Source organism: Thalassophryne amazonica, chromosome 6 (assembly GCF_902500255.1).
Source record: "Thalassophryne amazonica chromosome 6, fThaAma1.1, whole genome shotgun sequence".
In the NCBI taxonomy this organism is placed as follows: Eukaryota; Metazoa; Chordata; class Actinopteri; order Batrachoidiformes; family Batrachoididae; genus Thalassophryne; species Thalassophryne amazonica.
In genome coordinates, this window is record NC_047108.1 from 110,776,873 (window position 1) to 110,801,148 (window position 24,276).

General features: G+C 41.9%; 1 long non-coding RNA gene across 1 annotated transcript; it reads right to left on the reverse strand.

Annotated features, from left to right (window-relative positions):
* Positions 1–460: 460 nt before the first annotated feature.
* Positions 461–24,276, reverse strand: LOC117511715. The gene is made up of 3 exons (XR_004561055.1): positions 24,265–24,276; positions 18,140–18,149; positions 461–537 (listed from the first exon to the last, which is right to left on the reverse strand). It is a non-coding gene; the product is annotated as an uncharacterized LOC117511715 (long non-coding RNA).

A 24,276-nucleotide genomic window follows, 5' to 3' on the forward strand; every position in this document is an offset into this window, starting at 1 on the left:
GGCTTGATTTCTTCCAGTCTAACTCCAACCATTACTTCCCTGAGTGTCCTGCCCAGCAATTCAAACACCATATGGGGATGTCCTTCATATATGAAGCCTTCATAAAACCTAATTAATTGAGATTTTTCTGGATCCAGAGTGCCGATGGCCCTCATAATGTCAAACTAACATTGTGCACATTCAAGGTTTTGAATCTTTATGGCTACTGGAGTTCTTGTCTGTCATTCAGTGCACTTAGCTACTTGGGCAAAATTGTCTTCTATTATTAGGTGCTCTTCCAGATATTTATGGTTACTGCTGGAAATCACACTGTGAGAAACCCCAGAAAACTCTATGATGTCTATGACTGATGTGCCATCGAAGGCATCAGTAATGAAGGCATGCATAATCTGGGACCACATTTGAAAGGAGTCTTTCTCCAGATTTTGCACAGTAATGAAGCCATGCTGCAGAGTCTTGTGGGTGTAATCCTTTGCCTGGGATCCATCCTAAGCATTTTCACCAGTAGGTCTATGAAGTCTTCCAGGGATTGAAGTTCTGACCAACTTTTTTACATTATATGAATTTTTTATCTCATGGAGATTTTTGAAAATACACCTTACCCCAACAACACACTGTGTGCCCGAGGCTGTTATATATTGTTGAAGTTTTGAATTTACATATACGAGGTCTATTAGAAAAGTATCCAACCTTATTATTTTTTTCAAAAACCATATGGATTTGAATCACGTGTGATTGCGTCAGACAAGCTTGAACCCTCATGCGCATGTGTGAGTTTTGGAGCGAGACAAAGGAACACCTCTGTTTTGGTCTCACAGGATGGCTTTGAGATGGCGTGCAGACAGCTGTCGGTGGTTTTTCCATCGAGGATTATCGAGAAATTGTGGATGTGCCTGGACATGCCAGAACATGTCCCGTGAGGCTTCATCACGGCATTGCTGTGAGCCATGCGGCACCGCTGCGACACGCGGAATTCCTCCGCACATCTGTCTCAATGTGCTGAAAAAGTGCTGATGTCACGTCTTTTCACAATTCCTGTGCTAGTCAGACGACGTCCCGGAAAAAACACAGCGTCCAGTTTGGAAATGAACGGCACATTCCACTGTTACAGGAGTTTTGTCATGGAAAGGGAGGGAGGCTTCGCGCATCATGGCGCACAGCAACGCGTGATGAAGCCTCACGGGACATGTTCTGCATGTCCAGGCACATCCACAATTTGTCGGAATCACTCGATGGAAAAACCACGGACAGCTGTCTGAACACCATCTCAAAGCCATCCTGTGAGACCAAAACAGAGGTGTTCCTTCGTCTCACTCCATCAGCAATCGGTCGTGACGCAGAAGCCTCCGCGCGGCTTTCCATGACAAAATCTCTTGTTAAAAGTGAAATCTGCCGGAAAATGGTTGATGTCCAGCTCTTGTGATAACCAGAGAAAGTGCACACGACGGTCTCGGATCCACAGAGTAATCTGTTTAGAAATGATCCGGTGGTTTGTGGCTCTCGATGGTGGCACAGGGCGCGGGGCGCCGAGCGTCCTTTAAGCCGTCCTTAAAGCTGTAGTAACAGTCCTTATTCTCTGTGAAGCCCGTAAAATTTTCACCGAAAGCCAGATAAATTTTTCGAATGGTTTCCAGCTGCCAGTCTCTAACAGTTTCTGAAAAATTCTGATGGAAAAAAAAGCCCAAATCATTCCGCCATTTCCTGACAATGAAAATCCGCCGAGGGGGTGGACCACTCCTCACTCAAAGCCTGCTCACAGGTGAATGAAGCAACCGACAGGCGTGGAAAAACTCACGCATGCGCACGAGGGTTCAAGCTTGTCTGACGCAATCACATGTGATTCAAATCCATATGGTTTTTGAAAAAAATAATAAGGTCAGATACTTTTCTAATAGACCTCGTATCCCCATTTTTGATGAAGAAAGCGTGAGTATGTCGCCCATTGGCAGTGGTAGGCACAGCTAACCAAAAGTTAGTTTGATAACTGGTAATCAGCTAACTGAAAAGTTGTCTTTTTTAACGCTAAACCGATAAACTGCTTAAAAATTTATCAGAAGTTACAGATAACCGATAACTTGAAATTTTGCCTCCCATACGCTCTCAGCTACTAAGAAACTGATGTTGAGTTTAAAAACCGCCAAAAGTATTCTAATAGATACAATGGCAATCACAAACCCAAACAGCCAATGACCCAGCACTTCTGTCTTTGTGCACTCTGTCCCCTGCTGTACAAAAGTGTCACCTACCCGACAGGAGACAGTGGTCCAGTGAGGAAGCAGAGGTGTTGAAACAGAAAGCAGGTTTGAATTATGGTTTGCTTTAAAAATAAAATTATTCCAGATAGAATAACTACATTAATGTAAACCCTTAAAATGTACAAAGTGATATATAACACATATCTGTTAATTTTAAAATAATGCACTAATTCTGAATATTTGAACATTAACACACAGAAGCCCAAAGGAATTATGGGAAACTAAGCCTCCGCTCATACTTATTGGTTGATTCATTCATTCTATGTAAAACCAACACAAGGCTTGCCTCTACTGGTGGTTGGCTCTCACTGCGGTATTGTATCACTTCCGGTTCCGGAGCACAGCAGTGTTTTTCTGTATCTGTTAGCTGTTTAATCTGCGCAGTTAGATTATCTAGTTATCTAGATTACGATTTGTTTCCCAGTGTAATCTTTACGTGCCTTAACTTAAGCACTCCTTCTGCTGAATCACCTCTAAATTATTCACTTTGCGTGTTTTAGGAATCCGCTAGGTTAGCGTAGCTACTAGCTCTTAGCCGATTTAGCATGCGCGGCTTCTCCTGTCTCTCCCACACTTTTCTGCTCTGGGTGTGAAATGTTTAGTTATTCTCCTCCGCCTCCTTAGCAGTAATGGTACTGTAATAAGGTAGCTTATTCGTAGCTTTGGAGGCCAGGCTGGGCGAATTGGAGACTCGGCTCCGCACGTGGAAAATTCTACAGCTAGCCAGGCCCCTGTAGTCGGTGCGGACCAAGGTAGCTTAGCCGCCGTTAGTTCCCCCCTGGCAGATCCCAAGCAGGTGACTGGGTGACTGTGAGGAGGAAGCGTAGTTCTAACAGAAGCCCCGTGTACACCGCCAACCCGTTCACATTTCTAACCGTTTTCCCCACTCGACGACACACCCGCCGAGGATCAAACTCTGGTTATTGGCGACTCTGTTTGAGAAATGTGAAGTTGGCGACACCAGCAACCATAGTCAATTGTCTTCCGGGGGCCAGAGCAGGCGAATTGAAGGAAATTTGAAACTGCTGGCTAAGGCTAAGCGTAAATTTGGTAAGATTGTAATTCACGTCGGCAGTAATGACACCCGGTTACGCCAATGGAGGTCACTAAAATTAACATTAAATCGGTGTGTAACTTTGCAAAAACAATGTCGGACTCTGTAGTTTTCTCTGGGCCCCCTCCCCAATCGGGACCGAGACGTAGTGACATGTTTATGCCGCTCGTTCTCCTTGAATTGCTGGCTGTCTGAGTGGTGTCCAAAAAGAGGTGGGCTTCATAGATAATTGGCCAAAGCTTCTGGGGAAAACCTGGTCTTGTAGGAGAGACGGCATCATCCCACTTTGGATGGAGCAGCTCTCATTTCTAGAAATCTGGCCAATTTTCTTAAATCCTCCAAAACCCCTTGTGACTATCCAGGGTTGGGACCAGAAGCAGAGTTGTAGTCTTACACACCTCTCTGCAGCTTCTCTCCCCCCCTGCCATCCCCTATACCCATCCCCGTAGAGACGGTGCCTGCTCCCCAGACACCAATCAACAGCAAAAAATCTATTTAAGCATAAAAATTCAAAAAGAAAAAATAATATAGCACCTTCAACTGCACCACAGATCTAAAACAGTTAATGTGGTCTATTAAACATTAGGTCCTCTCTTCTAAGCTCCTGTGGTAAATGATATAATAATGATCAACATATTGATTATTCTGCCTAACAGAAACCTGGTTACAGCAGGATGAATATGTTAGTTTAAATGAGTCAACACCCCGGGTCACACTGTCAGAATGCTCGTAGCACGGGCCGAGGAGGAGGACTAGCAGCAATCTTCCATTCCAGCTTATTAATTAATCAAAACCCAGACAGAGCTTTAATTCATTTGAAAGCTTGTCTCTTAGTCTTGTCCATCCAATTGGAAGTCCCAAAAACCAGTTTTATTTGTTATTATCTATCGTCCACCTGGTCGTTACTGTGAGTTTCTCTGTGAATTTTCAGACCTTTTGTCTGACTTAGTGCTTAGCTCAGATAAGATAATTATAGTGGGCGATTTTAACATCCACACAGATGCTGAGAATGACAGCCTCAACACTGCATTTAATCTATTATTAGACTCTATTGGCTTTGCTCAAAAAGTAAATGAGTCCACCTACCACTTTAATCATATCTTAGATCTTGTTCTGACTTATGGTATGGAAATAGAAGACTTAACAGTATTCCCTGAAAACTCCCTTCTGTCTGATCATTCTTAATAACATTTACATTTACTCTGATGGACTACCCAGCAGTGGGGAATAAGTTTCATTACACTAGAAGTCTTTCAGAAAGCGCTGTAACTAGGTTTAAGGATATGATTCCTTCTTTATGTTCTCTAATGCCATATACCAACACAGTGCAGAGTAGCTACCTAAACTCTGTAAGGGAGATAGAGTATCTCGTCAATAGTTTTACATCCTCATTGAAGACAACTTTGGATGCTGTAGCTCCTCTGAAAAAGAGAGCTTTAAATCAGAAGTGCCTGACTCCGTGGTATAACTCACAAACTCGCAGCTTAAAGCAGATAACCCGTAAGTTGGAGAGGAAATGGCATCTCACTAATTTAGAAGATCTTCACTTAGCCTGGAAAAAGAGTCTGTTGCTCTATAAAAAGCCCTCCGTAAAGCTAGGACATCTTTCTACTCATCACTAATTGAAGAAAATAAGAACAACCCAGGTTTCTTTTCAGCACTGTAGCCAGGCTGACAAAGAGTCAGAGCTCTATTGAGCTGAGTATTCCATTAACTTTAACTAGTAATGACTTCATGACTTTCTTTGCTAACAAAATTTTAACTATTAGAGAAAAAATTACTCATGACCATCCCAAAGGTGTATCGTTATCTTTGGCTGCTTTCAGTGATGCCGGTATTTGGTTAGACTCTTTCTCTCCGATTGTTCTGTCTGAGTTATTTTCATTAGTTACTTCATCCAAACCATCAACATGTTTATTAGACCCCATTCCTACCAGGCTGCTCAAGGAAGCCCTACCATTATTTAATGCTTCGATCTTAAATATGATCAATCTATTTGTTAGTTGGCTATGTACCACAGGCTTTTAAGGTGGCAGTAATTAAACCATTACTTAAAAAGCCATCACTTGACCCAGCTATCTTAGCTAATTATAGGCCAATCTCCAACCTTCCTTTTCTCTCAAAAATTCTTGAAAGGGTAGTTGTAAAACAGCTAACTGATCATCTGCAGAGGAATGGTCTATTTGAAGAGTTTCAGTCAGGTTTTAGAATTCATCATAGTACAGAAACAGCATTAGTGAAGGTTACAAATTATCTTCTATGGCCTCGGACAGTGGACTCGTCTCTGTGCTTGTTCTGTTGGACCTCAGTGCTGCTTTTGATACTGTTGACCATAAAATTTTATTACAGAGATTAGAGCATGCCATAGGTATTAAAGGCACTGCGCTGCGGTGGGTTGAATCATATTTGTCTAATAGATTACAATGTTGTTCGTAAATGGGGAATCTTCTTCACAGACTAAAGTTAATTATGGAGTTCCACAAGGTTCTGTGCTAGGACCAATTTTATTCACTTATACATGCTTCCCTTAGGCAGTATTATTAGACGGTATTGCTTAAATTTTCATTGTTACGCAGATGATACCCAGCTTTATCTATCCATGAAGCCAGAGGACACACACCAATTAGCTAAACTGCAGGATTGTCTTACAGACATAAAGACATGGATGACCTCTAATTTCTTGCTTTTAAACTCAGATAAAACTGAAGTTATTGTACTTGGCCCCACAAATCTTAGAAACATGGTGTCTAACCAGATCCTTACTCTGGATGGCATTACCCTGACCTCTAGTAATACTGTGAGAAATCTTGGAGTCATTTTTTGATCAGGTATGTCATTCAAAGCGCATATTAAACAAATATGTAGGACTGCTTTTTTGCATTTACGCAATATCTCTAAAATCAGAAAGGTCTTGTCTCAGAGTGATGCTGAAAAACTAATTCATGCATTTATTTCCTCTAGGCTGGACTATTGTAATTCATTATTATCAGGTTGTCCTAAAAGTTCCCTAAAAAGCCTTCAGTTAATTCAAATGCTGCAGCTAGAGTACTGACGGGGACTAGAAGGAGAGGAGCATATCTCACCCATATGGCTCTCTTCATTGGCTTTCTGTTAATTCTAGAATAGAATTTAAAATTCTTCTTCTTACTTATAAGGTTTTGAATAATCAGGTCCCATCTTATCTTAGGGACCTCGTAGTACCATATCACCCCAATAGAGCGCTTCGCTCTCAGACTGCAGGCTTACTTGTAGTTCCTAGGGTTTGTAAGAGTAGAATGGGAGGCAGAGCCTTCAGCTTTCAGGCTCCTCTCCTGTGGAACCAGCTCCCAATTCAGATCAGGGAGACAGACACCCTCTCTACTTTTAAGATTAGGCTTAAAACTTTCCTTTTTGCTAAAGCTTATAGTTAGGGCTGGATCAGGTGACCCTGAACCATCCTTAGTTATGCTGCTATAGACGTAAACTGTGGGGGTTCCCATGATGCACTGTTTCTTTCTCTTTTTGCTCTGTATGCACACTCTGCATTTAATCATTAGTGATCGATCTCTGCTCCCCTCCACAGCATGTCTTTTCCTGGTTCTCTCCCTCAGCCCCAACCAGTCCCAGCAGAAGACTGCCCCTCCCTGAGCCTGGTTCTGGTGGAGGTTTCTTCCTGTTAAAAGGGAGTTTTTCCTTCCTCCACTGTAGACAAGTGCTTGCTCACAGGGGGTCCGTTTTGACCGTTGGGGTTTTACATAATTATTGTATGGCCTTGCCTTACAATAAAAGCGCCTTGGGCAACTGTTTGTTGTGATTTGGCGCTATAAAAAAAATTGATTGATTGATTGATTGAAGTGAATCAATGTAACATGTTGGTGTTTACAAATAAATGGTTTTGTAAATATGTCATGTTTTCATTTGTATAAAAAAGAGAAAGAAATTTCAAGATCCCACTAGACAGCGCCTAAGCGCACGCGTGATGACATCACAACTCTATCCGGTTAGGGAGACAAGACAAGAACTGTCAAAATCTTTCTCGTGTGGTTGGACTGTGTGGAGATAGGAATCGCCTTTTGAATGGTTGAATACCATGTCAGTCGCACAAAGAAATCAAATAATTGTGAAAACATGTTCGGTGCGGTGTCATAACGCATCAGTCAGTCGCCCGTGAGGTGTCAAAAACACTAAGCAGGTTCACATGGCAAGATAATTAGGCCGATATCGGACCCGATCTTCCCCTTCCGACAATCTTAAGGACGCCCAACAATCGTGATGACGCTAAATATAATCTTATCAGATATTCCTGCCATGTGTGGTGTGTGTTAATAGCGCTCTGATCTGCTCAGAAGGACGTGAGGAGCTAAATGTGACATACAGCCAATCAGAAAGCGAGGTGTCTGACCTGGGAATGTTCGTGTGTGAAATCTGTTCATGTGTGTTGTTTTTACCGTGTGGCTGACCACACACTGTACAACTAAACCTGTCAGATCTATGATTTTTTTTTTTTATCTCCACATGTGGGGTCTCTCAGATTTTGGAGACCTACAGATAATTTCAAAATCCTGCGGTCGACACAATGTGATATAACGGGTCGCCACTCTGAATTTACTTTACTTAACTCTAGTTAACTAGAAAGTTCTAAAAGTTTCTTGAAATTTCTAGATAATTCTGGAAACTTCTAGAAAATTCTGGACAGGTCTAGCAGTTAAAAAATATCTAGAAGACTACTCAGTAGTAGTTGAAGGCGAATTGAGAATATTCTTGAAAACAGACTAATTCAAAATATCATTGTCCTGATCACAGAAGCAAAGTTTCTGTGGAATAACAGCTATTTCTATTTATTTAAGGCATAACAGGTTAGGAAAACACACTGTGTACCCAGGAACAAACAAAATAAAAATTTGTTACATAGTGTTAGGACCAAAACTTACCTGAGGAAAATTGGTCCAGTGATGGTTTTCAAAGTTATCTGAAAGCTAATCGATAATGAAAACATTATCTTCGATAATTAGGGGATTAGTGGAACTGTGCCCACTACTGCCCATTGGTCAGGAGGTTCTCCGATGGTTGACCTTGAGTGCCAGAACTCTCATCATATCCAGGGCTCGATATAGCCATTTGCCCATTGGCCTGGCGCTGATTTGGCCCACTTTCGGGCCACTACAATTTATCAAATGATGGCCCGCTCTGGCCACTACAAAAATACACAAATTCTATTTATTTTACCATATTTTGAGGCGGCAAAGTCAAATTTCTTCATATCTCCTTGTCATCAAACTTCACAGAGTCCGCCATGTTTGTTTTGGTCGTTCTTCTTTGTTTGTTTTGGTCTCGCACCATGAACCACATCTCGCATCTCGGGTTGGGTATCATTAAGAAATGATTCGATCCACCGATATCAATACTCTTTTTGTTTAACAATTCCCTTGTCGGTCCTTTAGAGCGGCCATTGTTTTTGAGGATCTTTGTCGGGAAATGATCATTTCTCTATGTTGATTGCAGAACCGGCAGCAGGTCTGTAATCAACCCCTTCTGCAGAGCGACTGCACTTTGAAGTGCGAACCAATGAAGCAATGGTTCGATCCGCTGGGTCAATGGACTTTATCTCAATTTTTCCCTGCTAAAACCCTAAGGCATATGCCTGTGAGTAATCTACCTTTTTATGTTAAACCAAACTGTATGGTCTTCTGAAACAGTTGATAAATGTATTTTATAACTTAAAAATGGGAGCGATGTTAACGTGTTAGCATGTCTATGATGTTTTCATGTTAAAGTTAGCATTAGCTGTTCGCATCTCAGCAGTTTGTGTGGATTTTTCTGCATAATAATTAATGGCTCAGCGTTTGTTGTAAAAGAGTCAAATGTATTAAAATTGTAATGTTTTTATTTATTTTTATTTATATATCATAATAATAATAGTAACAACAGCAATATAGTAACAATAACTCTTCAAAAGCGGCTCGTCCGCTCTTAACTCTGTCAAAGCCATTAAAATATGTAATCGTGATTGTGAGTCACTTTTGTGAAGATTAAAGTCGCAAAGTGGGACTCTTGTCTTGTTGCAGTCAAGAAATGAGAATCGTCCTCCATTCCATTGGCACAGCTCCAAACACTGTGCAGCTCTTGACAAGACTAGGGATGGTATCGAGAACTGGTTCCTTTCGGGTATCGTTAAGAATTATTTGATCCACCGACATCAATAAGCTTTTTGCTTAACAATTCTGTTACCGGTCCTTCAGAGTGGCCGTTATTTTGGGGGGTGTTTGTCAGAAAAATGATCATTCTCTACATTGATTACAGACCCTGCAACGGTCGTAATCAACTTTTCTGCAGCGTGGCTTTGCTTTGAACCTTGAACCAATCGAAGCAGTGGTTTGCAGATTGAAACAGTGCTTCAATCTTTGCTTCATTTATTCTTTCTTTCTTTCGCTTAATTTTCCCGCTAAAACCCTAAAGCGCATACGTCTGTGAGTATATTTACCTTTTTTATATAAACCGACCTGTTATGGTCTTCTGAAACAGTTGATAGATGTATTTTATAAGTTAAAAACGGGAGCGATGCAAACACGTTAGCATGTCTATGGCATTTTCAATGTTAAAAGTTAGCATTAAGCAGTTGCAGCTGTCATCACGTTCGGGTGCATTTGTTTTCAATTGTTATTTTTTAAATTTATTTTGTTTATATTAATAATCTAATGATTATTATATACAATAATACTTATTATATACAATTTTAGAGAAAGAGACAAAAAGAACCTGAATAGAAACACAACAGAAAGTATAAAACCAACTAACAATGAACATACATAAATAAATAAATACATACAGAAATAAATGTTTCTGTGAACACTAGTGACTCTTACACCTCCATTTCATCCCTGTCTTATTTAAGTTTAATGACAGTTTGTTTCGGTCAAACCATATTTCATGTGTTAATTTCTTCAGTGATTTCCTCCAGAACTATCTGCCAAACTGGAAAACTGCTGCATCCTAGTAAGAGCAGAATACTACTGGAATTAATTTGAATAAGGAAAGTTGTTTTTTTTCTCACCTAAATGGATGCTGCACTCACTCCAGTTTATCATCTGGAATAGTCCAGATTGCATTTCAGAGCTTCTAGAATTCAAACATTTTCGTGCAGGCGGGTTGGGGGTAATTTTGGGTTTCAGCGGTTTTTGTTTTTCACCACTTTCATCCTGAATATGTCAATCGTGAGTTACTTTTGTGCGGATTAAAGTTACTAACTGGGACTCTGTCTTGTTGCAAGAAAGAACGAGAATTGTCCTCCGTTCTGTTCACACAGCTCCAAACGTGCGGCTCTCTGCCGAGTCAAGATAGAACGATAGAATCCAGTCGGAATTAATAACTTCAAAGCGAAACACCATTTTGTTTATTTTATTTATGTCCAGAGATCAAGGATACAGTGACCAATTTCATATTTATTTACTTTAAGAGTCAATGAAATACATAGAAAACCCGTAAAGCCAACTTTTAGTAGAAAATTCACAAGAGGTATCGATAAGGGACTCGATAAGGAATCGGATTGATAAGCAGAATCCATGGCATCGATATCAATAAATCTTATCAATACCATCCCTAGCCGAGACAGAGTCCAGTCGGAATTAATAACTTCAAAACAAACTGTCACTTTAAATAAATGACACCTGTTTCCAAACGCTGTAATACAGACAATAAACTACAATCGAGTAATGTAAAACATTTTTTTTCTTCCCAAGAGACATCCTGCATTCTTTATGAATTAAACTGATGCTGACGTGCAGCATAGCGAGTGGCAAGAGCTCAGCTCAGATGTATGGAAAGACATTCATGCCAGTAATGTCTGAAAGGAAATGCTTTTGACAAAAACTACAGATTTGTTTAATTCTATTTATATTCAGAGATCAAGGAGCCACTATGTAGAGTTTATTTAGGTCCAGGAGTTTAAGGATCCAGTGACCAATTTCATATTTATTTACTTTAAGACTCAATAAAATGTTGTTGACATAGAAACCTTTAAAGCCTACTTTAAGGCCTACAGAAAATTCACAACGGTATCAATAAGGGAATCGATAAGGACTCAGATCGATAAGCGGAATTGATAATGGTATCGATATCGATAAATCTTATCAATACCCATCCCTAACCACATTCCATGCTCCCGCAGAATCTCATGCATATTGAAATGTATGTTGTCGATGCGTGGAGTGTGTGTTGGCCGTTTCCGTCACTGGTCTTCTGCAATGTTTGTTAGCATCTTTAAATGCGGGAAGTTGCAGGAAACGAAGACGAACAAGACGCAAATCTACCAGAATGCTTTGAAATTCAAACTGAAATATGTTTAAACTAACCACCCAAACCCGGACAACAACCAGGAAAGAGTTTTGTGTAGGAATTGGAGAAGAGGAAGCTTAGTGATGATGAGTTAAGGCAGCGAGACAGGCTATATGAAAGAAAGAAGAGGAAGAGAGGTTTTGTCCCGACCTGGCCAAAGAATGGCTGTGGCTTGGTCAGGACCAAGAGAAGAATGAGGTTTTCTGCCAAATCTGCAGGGTCTATCCGTCGTATGCTGACAAAAGTAAAGTATATGCTTGGTCCTGGTAGACCTGGCTGTTTTGAAGCTAGTTTAAAAGTTATCAGCTTGCCTTTGTGGAAACCCCACGGTGACAACATTAGCAAAGGAGCCAAGCATTTTTTTTTTTTCCAATTTTTAGATCTATAACTCCAATCCAGACAAGGCATATGTTTTTAGTTTTGATATGGACCTACATCAGTATTTTACATTTCTGACTGTGAGTTCGCCGACTCTGAGGGTTGCTTAAAAATGCCGTCTAAATTTTATGGGAGTCACTTTATTTTTTTACACTTGAGAATGCCCTCTGATAAATTCTATTTTTCATGGTCCATAGACAATTTTATTTTTTCTGGATGGTTTATATTATAGAGATAGTTTTATTTGCAGGCTTTAGATGGAATATCATGAACTTGCACGCAAAACCATGGGCCAGTACTCCTACACTGTGGGCCACTAACTTCTAAATTCTCTAGCCCTGTGTGCCAGTGGGGCAAATAGCTTTATGTCAAGCCCTGATATCATAGTCACATTGGACAGGGTACAGAATAAACCCCAAGAATAAGTCTGATGCCAGCAATCCTAAACACCACATATCAATGGCCGGTGTCAACGGTAGGCCAAGTATAACTTCTGGAGTCCTTCTGCCTTCAGGCTGACACATCATGCCAACTTATGCAAGTTATGTTGGAAAGGCATTGCCAAATTCTGTTAGCTTGACCCTGTATGGTTGCACTTGATGATTACAATCCTCACATTGCTCATGTTTATGTTGGAGTGAATTATGCAAATGCTTTTGAGGGCCTGTAAGGCCACCAGCATTGTTTCATGATTGGCTGATTTCCTCCAGTCTAACACGTGATCCTCCAACCATGGCTTCCATGAGTGTCCTGTCCTTTAACTGGTGCAGTTGAAGGTGCTGTATTATTTTTTTCTTTTTGAATTTTTATGCTTAAATAGATTTTTACTGGTTATTGGTGGTCTGGGAGCAATTACAATTACAACAAAAGCCATGTCTAGGTACCTCACACAGAACAGAACAGTTTAATAAATAAAAAAAATTCAAAAACCTAATTAAAAACAGAAGTAAATAATAAAACATAAATAAAAAACTACTCATAAGAAAAAGAATAAAAATAGGTTTTAAGTCTTGACTTAAAAATGTCCAGACTCAGTAAAAAAAAGTAGAAAAGGGGGTGTTCACAATAATAGTAGCATCTGCTGTTGACGCTACGCTATGTTCAAACTGCTTTTTTTTTTTTAGCAATCCTGTGAATCACTAAACTAGTATTTAGTTGTATAACCAGTTTTTCATGATTTCTTTACATCTGCGAGGCATTCATTTTGTTGGTTTGGAACCAAGATTTTGCTCGTTTACTAGTGTGCTTGGGGTCATTGTCTTGTTGAAACACCCATTTCAAGGGCATGTTCTCTTCAGCATAAGGCAACATGACCTGTTCAAGTATTTTGACATATCCAAACTGATCCATGATACCTGGTTTGCGATATATAGGCCCAACACCATAGTAGGAGAAACATGCCCATATCATGATACTTGCACCACCATGCTTCACTGTGAACTATGGCTTGAATTCAGAGTTTGGGGGTTGTCTCACAAACTGTCTGTGGCCCTTGGACCCAAAAAGAACAGTTTTACTCTCATCAGTCCACAAAATATTCCTCCATTTCTCTTTAGGCCAGTTGGTGTTCTTTGGCAAATTGTAACCTCTTCTGCACGTCTTTTATTTAACAGAGGGACTTTGCGGGGGATTCTTGCAAATAAATTAGCTTCACACAGGTGTCTTCTGTCACAGCGCTTACAGGTAACTCCAGACTGTCTTTGATCATCCTGGAGCTGATCAATGGGTGAGCCTTTGCCATTCTGGTTATTCTTCTATCCATTTTGATGGTTGTTTTCCGTTTTCTTCCACGTGTCTTTTTTTTTTCCATTTTAAAGCATTGGACATCATTGTAGATGAACAGCCTATACTTTTTTGCACCTGCGTATAAGTTTTCCCCTCTCCAATCAACTTTTAATCAAACTACACTGTTCTTCTGAACAATGTCTTGAACGTCCCATTTTCCTCAGGCTTTCAAAGAGAAAAGCATGTTCAACAGGTGCAGTTTTCGTGTGTCAGAGCAATAAAATGTCATCAACATACACTAACAGTTGGCTATCTGCCGGTGGAACGAAATTGGCTAAACATGCTGACATGACTTGAGAATAAATAGTTGGGCTCTCTGCGTAACCTGCGGTAATCTGGTAAATGTATATCGTTGTCCTTTAAAGGTAAAAGCAAACCAGAATTGACTATCTGGATGTACTGGCACAGAGAAAAATGCATTACTTATGTCAATTACTGAGAAACTATTAGAATTTGATCTCAGCGAATTTAACAAGGTGTGTGGATCTGGGACACATGGTGCTCTTTTAATCACAGCAGCATTACTGCCTACAGATCTTGAATCATTCTCCACCCCACTGAGGGCGGAGCCTTTTTCACAGGAAATATGGGTGTGTTACATGGTGAATCTGGACATGGCACTATTACTCCTGCTGTTAATAAATCCCTATTACTGGCCTGATTCCTTCAATTGCATCAGGTTTCAATGGATACTGTCTTACACATGGTCTGTATTCTGTTTTTGGCCTTATAACTACAGGTTGTGCATTTTTAATCAGTCCTACGTCTGAAGGACCTGTTGTCCACAATCCTGACGGTACTGAAGAAAGAAGATCATCCTCTTCAGGACTCAACTGAAACACTCAGGATTGTAAGTGGACGCATCAATGTGTGTTCCAGCTGTCAGCACCAATGAGACATTAACTAGCACTTTATACAACTTGGTTGATGGACTGAACTCCGTTCGTGGGCCAACTCTACTCCAATCAGAGGCTGACAAAGCTGTTATGACTGTCAGTCCCAATTCTTGCCATTCTGTCAATACGGCTTACAAAGTGACATATGTAATGGCATACCTGTGAATTTCAATTTTGATACATCTTCAGTGGCGCCTGTTACTGTTATGACGGCTATTGAGTTGCCATCATGAATCAAATCGGTCATTGTCAGTTTCACAGGTGAAACATTTTTCAATTTAGTTTCATAGTCACCATCCGGACCTGGAGGATCTTTATGCCACATTGTGACATGCAGGTCAGGTGGTGACATCTGTTGTTCAGGATTTTTTAGTAGGGCTGTCGCTTGCAAGACGACATCTTTACCCCATCCTGCAGCATCTTCTTCTGAGATGTCAAATGTATAGTAATAGTGGAATGTGGGGTCAGCGCTTTCTTCTCTTACCATGTTAACGCCTCCTGTGCGTTCAACAACTAATTTCCCTTGTTCCACAATTATGGACAAGCCCAATGCAGTCAATCCGTCTCGTCCTAGGAGGTTAACTGGACATTGTGGCATGCTCAACACTGACATAGTACACGTCAGGCCAAATGGATCTGTCAACGTTATGGGTTTGGTGATAGGGACGTCTGATGTTTGTCCATTTGCAGAGCGAACCCTAAAGAGTTCGTTGCTTAATTGATGGACAGGTATGTTGTCATTACATGTGGTTCTACATGCTCCTGTATCACAAAGGAATGTCACTGGTCGTCCATTTACCAACAAAGTCACTTGGTTTTGGTACCGGATTTCCCAGCAAGGCACACAGATCCATACATACAGATTCAGACTGCCTATCTGATATGGAATCATGGATTATGGATTCTAGTCATTGTGGATACTGTGGCTGCGGAGGATTATTCCGTTGTGGAATTCTCCCTGCTGCTCCCTCAGTAGGTGGATTTGGACAATTTCTATACATATGTCCCTCTCTTCCACAGTTCCAACAAATCAGGGGACCACGTGGTGGCCCTCCCTGCTGTTGTGGTTGCCATGGTCCTTGACGTTGTGGCTGTCCACCTTGTCTATTTTGCCATGGCTTTTTGGGGCATTTGCACTGCTTCTGCTGTCTTAAGTTGCCCTGCTGGTAATATATTCATCATCTCCATGTGCTACATACACTCCTTTGTCGCTGTTTCTTGTCTTTTTCTGTTTTAAGACTTCTTCTGCATGACAGCAGTGTGTATGTGTGTCTTCCAATGTGCCTGTAGGCAATCCAATCCAATGTTTCTGTATCCAAGCTTTTATATCCTTATTGGAATGTTGGATCAGAGCGTTTTTCAATTGTTGTTCATACACAGGTGTTTCTGGCAATATGCCACTATGGACCCTAAACACATTCTCAAATCTGCACCTAAACTCTGTCCATGGCTCTCTTTTTCTGAGTTGTCCTGGTAATTTCAGTATCATTTATCTTTGGTCCTAACACTCCTTTTGCCCGTGTAATCATAGCTTCCACTCTTGTTTTCAAGACTAGATCATCATGTGTCAGTGGTACGCCTTGTTGATCTGCAGGATTCCAGTCTCCGCGTACCTGACTCCATTTAGGGCCACATGCTTTCATCCACACCTGTTGGACTTCCGGTCCATTAAGGTGGTAAGATGTTCTAATGTTTTCTATATCCTGCATAAATCCCTCAATATCGACATGTGGCGATGGTATCATGTCGACTGCTGCTTTGATATCATCAGCATTCCATGTCCGATAAACGAGCATGGTTGGTAGCTGTCCTGCTGTTCCTGCACGAGGATTTGGTACTTCTATCATAGGATAGGCACCTCCCTGATCACTATGTTCCACCATGGGAGGGGCTGTAGGCACTTTCGCTTGACTGCGTGTTTGTGGTTTTCTGGTTTTTCTTTTTACCTTAGGTTTTACTGCCAAATCATACTGTGGTGGCGGTACATCGTCATCCTCTGGTAGAGGAGATAAAGGTCTCTTTGTCACCGACGATCCAGCCGGCGGTGATTGTTGAGGCTGTTCTGGTTCTCTGTGCTGAATTATCACATCTTCTTCTGCCTTACCTACAGCTTTCTTTTTCCTTGCTTTCTCTAATCGTCGCTTCTCTGCTCCTTTCTGTCTGTTCTCTGCTTCTTCCTCCCAAAATGCCACTAAATCTGCCCCTACTTTCTGCATCTTTTTCTCATCATATGTTCCCGTTCTAACTCCTTCTTCAGCTTTTGTATGCTGATCAGGTTCAGTCGTCCGTCAAAGTCATGTTTATTTATCCAGGTCTCCAATTTCTTTGTTGCTTTTGGATTTTTTGCCTCCATAACTTTCCAGTCGTCAGTTGATAAATATTCCTTATTTTTAGACGTCTTACCCCCCATTTTTATTATTTTTTTATCCCTTGTTATAATTTGGACTTCAGACGGGGGCACACCTAGGGTGTTCTAAATCTGAAGTTTCACACTTTCTTTGGACGTGACAATTAATTTACCGTCGTGTGGTTGATTCCTTTCACCTCCCCGTAGGAAGCGGAATCACTTGCCTGCTGCTTCCACACGCACGGTTGTCACTAACGTTGTCCAAAGTATTACACTTTCACACAGTTATTTACACTTGCGCAAAACACTATTTACACATAGAAACACTCCTAATAATCGTACGCGTATTCTTATGTCAGGGGAGCTCGCACCTCCCGTGAAATTTAACTAATGTTCCTGCCCTTAGGGGACTCCGCCGTCCCTGCCAAATTTAACTGCCTTTTTTACAGTGCACATATTTCTACCCGGGATTTCTGTACGTATTAAAACAGAGGAGTCCGTATCCTCCTTCCGGAATTTAACTACTCGCGTCCCTCGCAACCGTAGAGGAGTCCGCCCTCCTTACAGAGTTTAACTGTGTTTCCTTAACAGACGATTCTGTATCATCGCTTACGGAGTTTAACTGTTTTATGTGATCACTTTTATCCCCTACCGGTACGCGTATATAAACAGAGGAGTCCGCACCCTCCTTACAGAGTTTAACTGCTTTGCATTAACAGGCGATTCTGTATCATCGCTTGCGGAATTTAACTGTTTTATGTGATCTGATCACCACTCACTCAGTACTGTTTACAAAGAAATTTTACTCACTGACTCGACTTCCTGTCTGTCTTCTTCCGGGAAAATCTCGTCAACCAGACGATGCCAGCGGTGGTCGACATTGCAGACACGATCAATCGATCGATCAGACCTTGGCCAAGGATTTACGTCTGGACTTGACGACCTCCGCCGGACACCTCCGGTGTTGTGTGAGCTCCCGGACGAGCCCCCAGTCAATGTTGGGTATTTTCTCCTCCAAACATTCTTAAAACCTTTAACAAGACAAACAGAGTCAAGAAACACCAGTGAGACAGAAAGTCAAATATTACGCGCGGAGTGCGGCCAGGCTGTACACCAAGGCTACACTAAAGTCTGGCCTGCTTTTCCGCTCTTTTTTATTAAGAGACGCCCTCATCACATAAACAAGAAACTTGTCCTAAGGGTGGGGGTAATGACGCAAGACAAGTTTCTTCCCATAACATAAACGCATACGTCAATAAGTGCAGCTGTAAGGAAGACACTTCAGGTCAGCACATCTCGTTCGTCTGTTGCAGGTATCAGCTGTTCTGCATCTGCCTGAAGTGTCCTGTCTTCCACACTCCTTCACACTAAACACCACATCACAAACGTCAAAACAAAATTGAATTCTCAGGATTGCATTAAGACAGGTGCAAAACAGCACATCTCCGTTCTCATGAGAAAGAAGACAAAGCTAAACAAGGTTGAATAACACGTACGTTCTCAGGGTGAAGTGCAAAACAGCACAACACCATTCTCATGAGAAAGAAGGCAAATGTACAAACGTTTAACAGTGATAACATATATACAAAATCTTTAACAGCATCTGATAAGCGAATAGGATTTTCATGTTAAACTCAGGATGTGCACCGTGAAGGTTTTATGGCGATTGGAGTTCTTGTCTGTAGTTCAGTGCACTTAGCTACATGGGCAAAACTGTCTCCTCTTATTAGGTGCTCTCCCAGATATTTATGGTTACTGCTGGAAATGACACTGTGAGAAACCCCAGAAGACTCTATGAGGTCTATGACTGATGTACCATTCAAGCCATCACCTGTACAGGCATGAATAATCTGGAAACACTTTTGAAAATAAGGAGAGTCCTTCTCCAGATTTTGTATGGTAATGAAGTCATGCTGCAGAGGCTCAGTGGGTGTAATCCTCTGTCTGGGATCCTGTCAGGATCAGACTAGGCGTGGCAGAGAAGGTGGATGGACGCAAATGTAAAACTCACAGGGACTGGTATGACAGTAAAAAGGCTTTATCTCAAAAAGGCGGCAGGGATTCGGTACACAAGTAGCAGTGGCGGCTGGTGAAAAACAGTCTTGGTGGGGCTGCTGTGCCAATAGATTCCCTTGACTTGTCCAGTACAGGCATTCAAGTGAACAGTCGGAAAATTACTACAATTCCACAATAATCATTTCATGTGCTTCTCAAAATCAGCAGTTTTACAGATAAAGTTAACCATTTACAGCTATATTAGGCCCCATTTCTACTTTGGAAAGGAACAGTATCAAATACAACACTCAAGTTCTTGAGCAAAGAACATTTCACCATTTGACACCAATTACACACATAGTACACCAAACTGTACTGAACTGCCATTATCTTCAGACAAACACATCCTGGGGTTCACAATGACACTGACCTTAACAAAATAGAAAATATCACCAAATTTACACTCTTTCAAAATATGGAAAAATTCTTCAATTGACAAAAGAACATTATGTACATATTACAATGTTCACACCACCTTCAGAGAGAGAGAGAGAGAGTGTGTGTGAGTGAGAGAAAATTAAGGTAATATTTTGCATGAACATTACTGAGTGGAATGGAGGCAAACTAAAGAAGCTAGAAAAACTTAAATTAAATAACTTGACTAACTAATAACACCAAAACCTTAAAATTAAATTGGTTAAAATTAATTAACAGTGCAGAGGACAAAGCAAATTAAGTTTACAAAACCACTTAATTAAATGTGTTGCAAAACTTGGGTTTGTCTTACTATAAGTGTCGTGTGTGTACTCAGTGGCTGAGTTAGAATTTCTTTAAAAAACATGCAAATTGCTATTTTAGGGTTTTGTTTTGTTTTTAAACTGAACAAATAATTTGTTTTAGAGTGTGGAATACTACAAAGAATATTTCACTTCTGTGAACTGATCCTCATAATGTGTAAAGTGAAATCAAAATGCCAGCATGGCTGCAGCTTTGAACACTGTTACAAACAGCCCCAGCCTCCCCTATTACCATTATAACTGGTCTGCTGTCCCAATAAAGATCACAGCTTTGACCCCCTAAAAACAAAAAACATCACTCATTTGTTTTATCTTAAATTTTCACCCTCGTTTCCACACCAGGAGCAACATTCGGGAATAAATCCGAGCAGCTTGTCAGCTCACCTGAGCTGAAGAGGTGGACGCGCTCCTTTCCACCCCGCAGTAAAGAGCGCAGATCAGCAGCCTCCGTGACGTGTGCGCGCCGATAGTGTGAATGAAGCTTGACACGGTTTATAAAGAGTCAGACAAACGTCTCTCCTCCAACCGGGATGTGCAATTGTCATTAAACCACGAGAAAGATCTGATGTGCGCACCTCCATGCGCCTCCAAAAGGATCCCCGCCAAACTTTAGTGTCATTGATTTGATTAGTTTTGTACCGTTTTAAACCTCCGAAGAGTTCTTCAACTTACTCCAGCAAAACACACGGAGACAAAATAAAAATAAATAAATATAACCCAAACGTCGTCGTCATGACCATCATCTCTTCCTGCCTGACTGACAGCAGCGTCACGTGTATCACTGACTGTAATCTAACCGCATTTTTGTAGCAAGGGCTAAAAGTCCGGCGCCCCAAAGCCATTAATTTTGGCAATGTTGATTTGCCAAATATTTATTAATTTTCCCTAGCAACGACATGCAATTGGTTATTTCGCTGCACTTCAAGGGCGCTTTGAATAACCGCCCAAGCCGAGGAATGATACGTTCTCTGCTTCTGTCGGTGGAAATGCACTGTTGAATGAGAGTCAGTTGGAGGAAGTGTTGTTTTAATCATTAATATTACATGTAGGCACATACTATTAAGTAAAACTGACATTGATAATACTTTTTAAATATATATTATATATGACTTTTCCCCTCCACATCTAGGAGGGCAGCACGAGCGCCCCTATGGGCCAGCCGCCACTGACAAGTAGACAGTCAGAGAGGCGGCGGTAGAGGCTGGCGACAGGCTAAGGCGAGTTACAAAAACATGCACTGGTCAAAACACAAGGCAGCAATGGTCATGGGCTGAGGCGAGAGCAAGGTCAAACGCAGAACAAGACAAAGGCCGGGAACGTGAACTAGAAAGCACAAACGAACTGGCAGGGAGTGGAGAAAGTGAGGGGTTTAAATAACAGGTGCAGTAATTAGGAAAACAAGACACAGGTGTCAAGGAAAGTGCTGGAAGGGGCGTGGTCAGACAAGACAGAGGCAAGGCAGGAGTAGAGTGACAGGTGGGCGTGGCTAAAAGAAAGACTCAGCGACTGAAAATCAAACCCCAACCAACTGTGATAAAAACTGAAAACCTAACTCAGAGAGGAAGACAAGAAGAGTGCCAACATAAGACAGTGATCAACAAGAAAATAAAGGCAGAGACCACACTAGAACAGGACCAACAAGTGGCAACAGTAAAACAGAAAATACTCATACACTAATGACTACCCAGAAAATAAAGGATAAACAGAGCATAAAACCAATGACAAAAGTAATATGCACAGAAAAGAGATACTCAGAACAAAATCAAAAAGACTTAACAAGTGACTAAAATACAATGGCCAAATACATATAACCAGGGACTGGAATCATGAAAAAAAGAAAATTAAAGACACAGGATCAAAGACTGATACACACATGAGTCCAGATAACAACATGAGCCCAGAACGGGCTGAATCATGACAGCACTCCCCCCCCCAAATGGCCGGCACAGACGGCCAACAGAACAACACCGTCAACAACCCAGAGGGACCCATGGCCACAGACGAGCACAGGAGGAAGGAGGGGGACTGGAAGGAGGGCAATAATAAATTGGAAAACAGGCGGGAACCCCAGGGACCCACCTCAGGTAAAGGGACTACCAGGGGAGTGGCCAAAAGGCCACCCAGGGAAAGGAAATCCAGCAGGACGACAACAGAACCTCATGCAGGGGACAAACGTAACACCAAGAAGGCCAGCCAAAAAAGAGTCTGGGCGGCAACCACAAGGGCGATTGTGAGGCTGACCCAAGCCGATTGGAAGGACGGATGGGACATGGGATGGCTGGACGAGACTCACGGCAGAATCCGGAGGACGACCGCCAAACCTAGAAAAGCTAAGGGGTTGGCCAGGAGGTCGATTCATGTCTAATGGCAGGCCTGGAGAATGGCCATGAGATTGGCTGGACAAAGTAGCCGAGACAAAGGGAGGACACGGGTTAGAAAATGGACACAAATTATTGGAATACGTAAACCTAGGGGTGACAGACTGCCCATGACAGGTGTGAAAAAAGGAAAGTAACATAACCAATGAACCAGATGAGACCTGAACCAGTTTATGGAAGTGACCCTAGTGCGGGGAAACAAGCAATAAATCAACAAAATCCCAAAAAAAAACAAAAAAGCAACAGAGAGAGGAGGATAGATGCCAGAACCTAAACTGTGGGGGAACCAAAACATAACCTGTCCAGGAGGTAACAGAGAACTACAAACCCTGACGCACCAAGGGAAAAATAGATGGGGGAAAAAATAAAAGGAGCTAACCTGCTGAAAGGAGAGATATACAGACTGGACAAACCAATGTAGCGAAACTTTATCAGAGCCCTGGAACATTAATGATCTAGTGAGGGAACGACATGATGAAGAGAACAGTTTACTCAAAAAATGTAGAAGGTGCAAACACTGACCAACCAAATTTAGAGGACCAACCGAGAAATTCATTATAGAGCTGCATGAGGTGTTAACAGAACAAAGAAGTTGTTTAGTTGAGAAATGTGATACATAGTGAAATCAACGAAACGAGATGCAGAACGAAACAGAAAACTGTTTAAACAAAAAATATACAAAATCAAGGACCCAACCAAGCACACGCATGGGCTTATCAAAAGCAGAAGACTCAGAGGAGAAACAAAAAGGAACATTAACCACACCGCTGCAAAGGTGTTCGATCTGTTTCATATTGAAACGTAAACCAAGAGGTGATCCAAAACATAAAATAGACCCAAAATGCAGGATACCAGTAATAACTGAAAAAGGCATGGTGCACACCTTACAAATGAACCTGTTCACATATTGAAACGTGCTGCTGACAACCGCATGCATTGAGTGATCACACCAACAAAATCTACTTAGGGGTCGACAAAACCGAGAAAGCTGAAATGCAAATCTGGGGAATAAATCCTCCCACCCGCAAATGATACAGGCAGATATAACACAATAGTGAAGCATTATTACATACTGTAAAGAGGATTGTGTTGGTAAACAGCAGGAGGTGAACTGACAAAAGAAAAAGCTGCCCCAAAAAATAAGGAAATGAATGGCTCACTGTCCGGCTGATCATAGACATTTGAGTTCCTGGTGTGGATGGTTCAGATGACTGGGTGAGGTGAGGAGGTTCACCAGGTGAATCCTGAGGAGAGGATGCTGTGGGTGAATCAGCAGACTCCACCCGTGACTGTGGTAAGGCGCGCATCATGGCTGATTCAGCAGGCTCCGTAAATCGACTGTGAGGAAGCGTGCGTCGTGGCAGATTCAACATGCTCCGTCATTGATGGTGGCGAGGCACGCATCATGGCTGATTCAGCAGACTCCCTCATTGATGGTGGAGAGGCACGCATCATGGCTGATTCAGCAGGCTCCGTCATTGACTGTGAAGAAGCACGCATTGTGTTGGATTCAGCAGGTGCCATCAGTGACTGTGGGGAGGCGCGCATCGTGACGGATTCAGCAAGCGCCGTCGGTGAGGCGTGCATCGGAACAGTGCTCTCTGATGACATCGAGCACCGTAGGGTGTGGAGAGCTGGGGAATCCTGATGTGTGCATTCTGTGGGGAAGCCCTGTGGTACGTATACGGCATAATACTGTGTGGATGTGACTTTTCCAGAAGGTTCTACTTGTTCCGGAGGCATCACGGCAGGTGTCGCTGTGCGCAGTGGAGACATAGATCTTCCTGATGGCTCAGCGGATGATCCGTAAGGTAAAATCTCTGCTGAGGGGTCAGGTAACAACAAGGCTTCTCTTTCAGATGAGGAAGCAACAGATGATGGCACACGAAGCTTATGTGGTGCTGGCATTGGGGGTTGACTGGGTGTAGCCAGTGTGGGTGTGGCATATGACCGTGGAGCCGGTTCTCCTGGTTGGCACTGCACAGCAGGCTTCCGCGTAACTGAGCATCGTGGTGCCGTGTCGGTGGCAGACAGAGCATGCTCAGTGTGACCAATTGAGATGGCGAAACTGCTGCAGTAGA